Source organism: Aedes aegypti, chromosome 2 (genome assembly GCF_002204515.2).
Source record: "Aedes aegypti strain LVP_AGWG chromosome 2, AaegL5.0 Primary Assembly, whole genome shotgun sequence".
NCBI lineage: Eukaryota > Metazoa > Arthropoda > Insecta > Diptera > Culicidae > Aedes > Aedes aegypti.
This window is the reverse complement of record NC_035108.1, coordinates 458,758,386-458,765,448: the sequence shown is the minus strand read 5'-3', so window position 1 is coordinate 458,765,448 and position 7,063 is coordinate 458,758,386.

The window sequence follows — 7,063 nt, the reverse complement described above, 5'->3', positions numbered from 1 at the left end:
TGAACCTTTTGAGATACAAAGACTTTGTTTTAGGTGAAAACAAATTTATCTAACGTAAAATGCTTACGCTCCAAACATACGAAACAGCTGGAATCATCACATTCTGAGGCACCTTGCTTTAGTGCACATTAAAATTTTGTTCGCCCACTAGTCGTAGGAAAAAAAATGTAAAGTTTAAAGGGGCAAGTTGAAGTGGCTGGAATAGAATAAAATGGTAGCTGACACGCTACAAATGAAACAACCTCCTGTTCACATCTACTGATATCGTATTCAAAAGTTTGCCTTCCAACTTGCCCAGTGCACGTTACACTACTTTTTTCTCTTCATTTTCTGTTATAAGCATCCAGAGGTACGGCGAATTTGTTTTCGAAGTGCTTCACTGCTTCTTGTCTGGATGGAAATTGACATTTTAGTGAAAATTTGTTCTATGCTTACTGTGATGAAAAATGCGAATTTTGGTTTTCCCAACACCGTTTGCATCGCAACATTTTTTTCCTTAGCAACACTACTGCTTTCGACGTTTTGTCCCTTCGACGTTTTGTCCCTTTCGACGTTTTGGGATTCGACGTTTTGGCATTCGACGTTTTGGGATTCAACGTTTTGTCTTTCGACATTTTGTCCCTAAACCGTACTGCGCTCTTAGCTTCTCAAATACAACTTTCGTTTAACAAGAAACAAGATGTTGTTTCTACTTTTCCTGATGTTTCTGGTGCATATGATTCTGTTTTGATTGATTTGCTTTTCGACAAAATGAATAATTTAAAAATTCCTAACATGATTTCAAATTTCATTTACAATTTATTTTCTTTAAAAATTATGCACTTTTTCCATAATGGATCTTCAAGAACTATTCGTTATAGTTGTTTTGGACTTCCACAAGGTTCTTGTTTGAGTCCATTTTTATATAATTTATTTACTTCAGATATGGCTTCTATTATTCCTAATGGTTGTTATTTAATACAATTTGCAGATGATAATGTTTTATCTATTAGTGGGAAAAACAGAGAAATCATACGACATTTTATGCAACTTTCCTTAGATAACATTGATACCTGGGCACATAATAATGGTTTCACATTTTCTATTCCAAAAACAAAATATATAATATTTTCTAGAAAACATTCAATCACTAATATTTGTTTATATTTAAACGGCTATGAAATTGAACAAGTTTTTGATTATAAATATCTTGGTATATGGTTTGATTCAAAATTAAATTGGAAGAATCACATTTCATATATTCAGAAAGTATGTTCGAAAAGAATAAATTTTCTCCGTACTATTACTGGTACTTGGTGGAGTGCTCACCCTTCTGATATGATAACCCTCTATAAAACAACTATTCGTTCAGGATTCTACCCCATTACCCCGAATCCCATTACCCCGAATGCCATTAACCTGAACGCCATTACCCCGAATTCCAAAACCCCGAACGTCCCATCACCCCGAATGACATTACCCCGAATTCCAATATCGCGGGGAAATGTCATCAATATCATCATGTCATGATAATTGTAAATTCGGGGAAATTGCATTCGGGGTGATGGAATTCGGGGTAATGGTACATTCGGGGTAATGGAATTCGGGGTGATGGCAATCGGGGAAATGGCATTCGGGGTAATGGGGTAGAATCCAATTTCGATGTTTACGAATTTGTTTAAAATTAATGAGTTCAACTCATACTCAATCCATCGAAGTTTTAGCTGGCATTGAACCTCTTAAAATTCTTTTTCACAAATTAAATTGTAAATTTTTGATTCAATGTATTTCATACAATCATCCAATAATTAATACCTTGCAAACTTTATATGAAATTAATCCCACAAGTAAAATATTAAGTTCTTATGTTTATTGTTCCGCGTTAAATATAAATCCTGATAATTCTATTGGTTTTCATAATTACAATATAAATGTTTATACATTTCAACCACTAATTGATTTTTCTCTATATGAAGAGTTGAAACAAATTCCAAAACAAGAACATTCTCGTTTAGCTAATTTATTATTTGAAAGGAAATTTGAAGGCATTAATCGCAATCAGTTTTATTTCACGGATGGTTCTCTTATTCAAAATGTTGCAGGTTTTGGAGTATATAATACTGTGTTAGGTCATTTTTTGAAACTACGAAATCCTTCTTCAATTTTTATAGCTGAATTAGTTACTTTATACTATGCATATAACTTAATTAATGATTGTGAACCAAATTTATTTATAGTATGTTCTGACAGCATGAGTTGTCTACAAGCATTGAATTCCATTAATTTCAATTTCAAATCACATCATATATTTTTAGCACTCAAAAAAAACGTTATTTGACTTATATTCTCGAGGATTTTTGATTAAATTTGTTTGGGTACCTGCTCATTGTAATATATATGGCAATGAACAAGCTGATTGTTTAGCAAAACTGGGTGTTGCTCGTGGTATAATTTATAATCGTCATATTTTTGCTTCAGAATACTATTCTAAACTTAAATCATTTTGTTTAGATGAATGGCAAAATTCTTGGAATTCAAGCGACAAAGGTCGATGATGTCATTCTATTTGTCCTGTAGTTAATTATTCTCCCTGGTTTAAAAATATAAGTTTTAGTAGAAACTTTATTTGTTGTTTTTCAAGATTGATTTCAAATCATTATATTTGTAACAGTGTGATTGCGGTGATTTTTATGAAGATATTGATCATATTGTATTTGTATGTTCAAAATATGTCCTACCTAGAATTAAATTTGAAAATCGCTTAAAAAACATTATGAATTGTATTCCTGGATCTGTTCGTGATATACTTGGTAGCAAATGTCCTTCTATTTTGAAATTATTATTTGACTTTTTGAATGAAATTCCATATATTGTTTGATACTCGTGCATTTTTTTTTGTTTGTTTATTTTCAGATTAGTACCACAATTTCATGATGACCCTCCTTTATCCATATGATGTTGTTTCCCCTGGAAATTCATGCACTTGGCCCTGTTATGGTTTATGTCCGTTGGAGCCTATAGATTATATATTCATATTATAACGTTTTGGAAAAGATGAAGAGGTGTTGTGCCTCTTTGAGAAAGATTTTTATATAAATCACTCAAAGGCGTTTTTCCCTCTTCCAAATTTTTGTTAAATAAATAAATAAATAAATAAATAAATGATTGTCATTGCAAATAAATAAAGGTAACTTGGCATATCCCGAAAAATAACCCTTTTTAACCCGACTTGACCCAGTAATCCACCAGAATAACTCCGGCCACAGGAATATTTCCGAGTTCCTCTGGCCACTTCTAGAAACTAGATATGTGGACCAGTGAACTGACAAAAAATCTTTTGAATCCGTTTAGAATTCTCTGGGCGGTGAGGGTTTCAGTATTTTTGCTTTCACTCAGGCCTATACGGGTATTGGTAATTAAATGTGAGGAAAATATTGCTTTGAAAAATTATTAGAGGTGGAGGAGTTTGTATATAGTATAAAAACGGTATTAATTGCAAACAAATTACTGCCTCCGAGATAGTAAGTAATTCAAGAGATTTCAATCGTACTGCATAACTTTTCGTTACAATTTTCGTTAGAGTAAAGTGGGACAAAAGTTCGAGTGAGGCAAGAGTTTCTTTTTAGAATTTCTAGCTCAATTCAAAACAAAACTTATAAATGTCATGGTAGTTCAAATGTTATTCAGGTAAGAGACTTTCACTTCAAATATCATAGAAATTGATTGAGATTAGGAAAAGTTATGGCTATTTGTTGTTTTTCGACGTGAATATTGTAATTTTAGGTCAAACTTTCGTTGCATGGAACCAAATTAAGATAAAATCTTTTTTCAATATTTTATGTAAGGGCGTTTCTAGACCTATCATAAGAATGCTTTGAGGTATATTAGTTTTTGCATAAATGCTTGGAAACAATTTTTGGCCAATAGTGGGGAGAAAGTTCGAATTAGCGGGGCAAAAGTTCGACCCATGTATGAACTCATAGAAAAATTTGCAAATTCCCTAAAATCCACATATTATCTTCAAATTTAGTGAAATTTGCCAGATCGTGCGAAAAAAGTCACTAAAATTTCACTTAGTTTTGCGAAAAACTGCTATTTTTGGGTATATTACCTGTTTTGGGCTTTTTTTTGTGTATTTTTCAACAAACATAAGTTCACGGCTAGTTTAAAGCAAGCCTGTCATAAAAGTATCAATATTTTGTGTTTGAGGCAACGAACTTTTGTCCCACACTAGATTCGAACTCTTGCCCCACCGGTGTGGCAAAAGTTCTTTAAAGACAATCAATTTTGAAACTAAATCGTTTAATGATGTGAAATAATTTTAAACTATTTTGCGTTAACAACGAACTTGCTCACTTTTATAATGGTGGGAGATCCTTGATTGATTTGCTAGGGTGTCGACTCAATTTTGAAAATGAAATTCCCTGACTTTCCCTGACCTTCCAGCCGTTTTCCAGAAAAATTCCAGACCATGTTGATTTGTTTGTTAGGTGGAGTTTATGTTTTAGGTCGTATGAATAAATTGAGTAATAGTTGTAACGATAATTTTCTTCAAGTTGACATGATAAAACTGAGCACTTGGGTATGTACTTTGCAAACTTGATAATTCGTATTAATAAAGCGGTAAACGGGGCCCAGATAGCCGTAGCGGTAAACGCGCAGCTATTCAGCAAGACCAAGCTGAGGGTCGTGGGTTCGAATCCCACCGGTCGGGGATCTTTTTCGGGATGGAAATTTTCTCGATTTCCCAGGGCATAGAGTATCTTCGTACCTGCCACACGATATACGCATGCAAAAATGGTCATTGGCACAGTAAGCTCTCACACAGTTCGAACGAAACGTGTAAATTTCTGAGACATTTAATGCACATAATTGGAGCGTGGTATATCATGGATGTTTACATGACATGTCATGTAAACTTCTATTATATGTCATGTAATTCAGCAGGATCTTGTGTGATTACGTGACATATAACACATATTTACATGATTCCAGACTTAAATTTACATGACGTCCTGTTTACATCGCATAATTGAAGTTTACATGACGTGTAATTTTCATTATTTTTAACTGTGCAGTTAATAACTGTGGAAGTGCTCATAAGAACACTAAGCTGAGCAGCAGGCTTTGTCCCAGTGGGGACGTAATGCCAGAAAGACGAAGAGTAGCAGCTAAGTAAATTCTGAGTTAGCTACTGATCATATTGTAATCTTCAAGCGCAAAAGATACTTTTAAAATTGTAGAAAACGATGTATTCGGATATTGAACTACCTCAGATATAATTTCACAAGTTTCAGGCATAAAGGACTTGTGGACACCGTCCGCAAGCTGATTATACCATTTTTCATACATAAGACGTCACTCTATTAAGATCATTACTATGCTTTCTTATTAGAAGGACTTTCTTCCTGAAGTTTGGTTACTTCTTTTTCAGGTAAATTGTCAAAGAACTTTCTTTGAGAAATTCATCAAGGAATTCAACAGAAAATTCTAGGAAATTACAATTTAAATTCTTAAATGTATCTTTCCAAGTATTCCTCCAATACTTCTTTCTCCGGGAACTCCTCTAATATTTCTCCCAGAACCTCCTCAAATGTTTTAACCAATGACTTTAATATCACAAAGAATTATGTTTTAAGAACTCTTACATTGTTCCTCCATAAACTAGTCCAAAGATTTTGGACAAGTTTAAGAATTTTATAATTACACCTCCAGTAAGCGAGTTCCGGCGCATATATTCTTTGAAGAAAAGAAAATTTTCTTGCTGGTGAATAATGGAAGAAAGTTTCTTCTCTTTGAAGAAATTGTTCACCGGAATTCACCTACAGGAATCTTTAAAAAATATTGAAGAATTTATTTCAGTCATGATTTTTTTTCCTAGAAATCAATTTAGAATCCATTTTTCTTAAAATTCTTCACCATGATTCTTTACAAGTAATTTATGTTGGTAAATTTAGAGAATTCCTATATGATTTTTTTAATTCAAGCAACCGTTCTCCCCAGAAATTTATCTAAATATTATTAACGGAATGAATTCTGGAATTGAATAACGCGCTAATAATAAGTTTTTTTTTAATCATTTAATAAGTATTTTTTCGGGGGTTTGTTTTGTGCTAACGTAAGAACTTCATGTACACTCACAGAATGGTACACGAGAACGGACATAACACATATTGTTCTTACAAACAATTAGAAAAGGATTTAAATTTACCTTTTTATTCGACCGGTTTCTTCGACCGGAGCTCGATCTAGCCCATCTACGGGAAGATGTCCGACTAACCTTCCAAGTAATCTCACAAACTATCAAAGGATTATCAAACAGATTCCTTCAAATTAAATTCCTGAAAGTTCTGCTTTCATGGATTTTATGGATTCGCAAAGATATCTTAGATAACAATCTTCATATTTTTTGGAGAATTTCCTGTATAATCTCAGAACAAAAAACAAACAGGACATATCTGTAAGTAAGCTCCTGAATAAAATCCTGAAGTAACGCTTGGAATTCACAATATTTTCATAAAATCCTGGAAAATTGAATTAAAAAATCAAAATTGAAATAGATAGCAAAATGGACAAATATCAATATTAGAGCACTTTGCGGTATTATCTTCATTGTTTCCAGAAACAACATGATAAAAAATTCAGGAATTATGTCTTGCATATTTTTGCTCTTGAAATTTTGAGATACAGTTTTCATCTTCACCTAAATACGAGAATCTTCATTGGTTGTTCTCTATATTTCGTTTTATCAGTTTAACTTGGATATTTTGGGCAAACTTGTAAAGATTGACATGATTTGATGAAGTGGATTCCATTTTTTCCTCAAAATTTTGAAGAGAAGACAATGATTTGATCTAGCAAACTTTAGATCTAAATATTAATAAAGCAAGCTACGCCAACTTTGAAGAAATTGTTCAGAGAGCACTGTTGATGCTTCTCATTTCAGAAATGGATTCTAAGAATAAGTATAGGTAGTAAAGTACAGCTCACTCTCATGTGCATAAAAGCCTCTTCTCAATCAACTTGTTTGATGTTGTAGTATTGAATATTTTTCCCAGACCTTTAGTGAAATTCCCTGATTTTC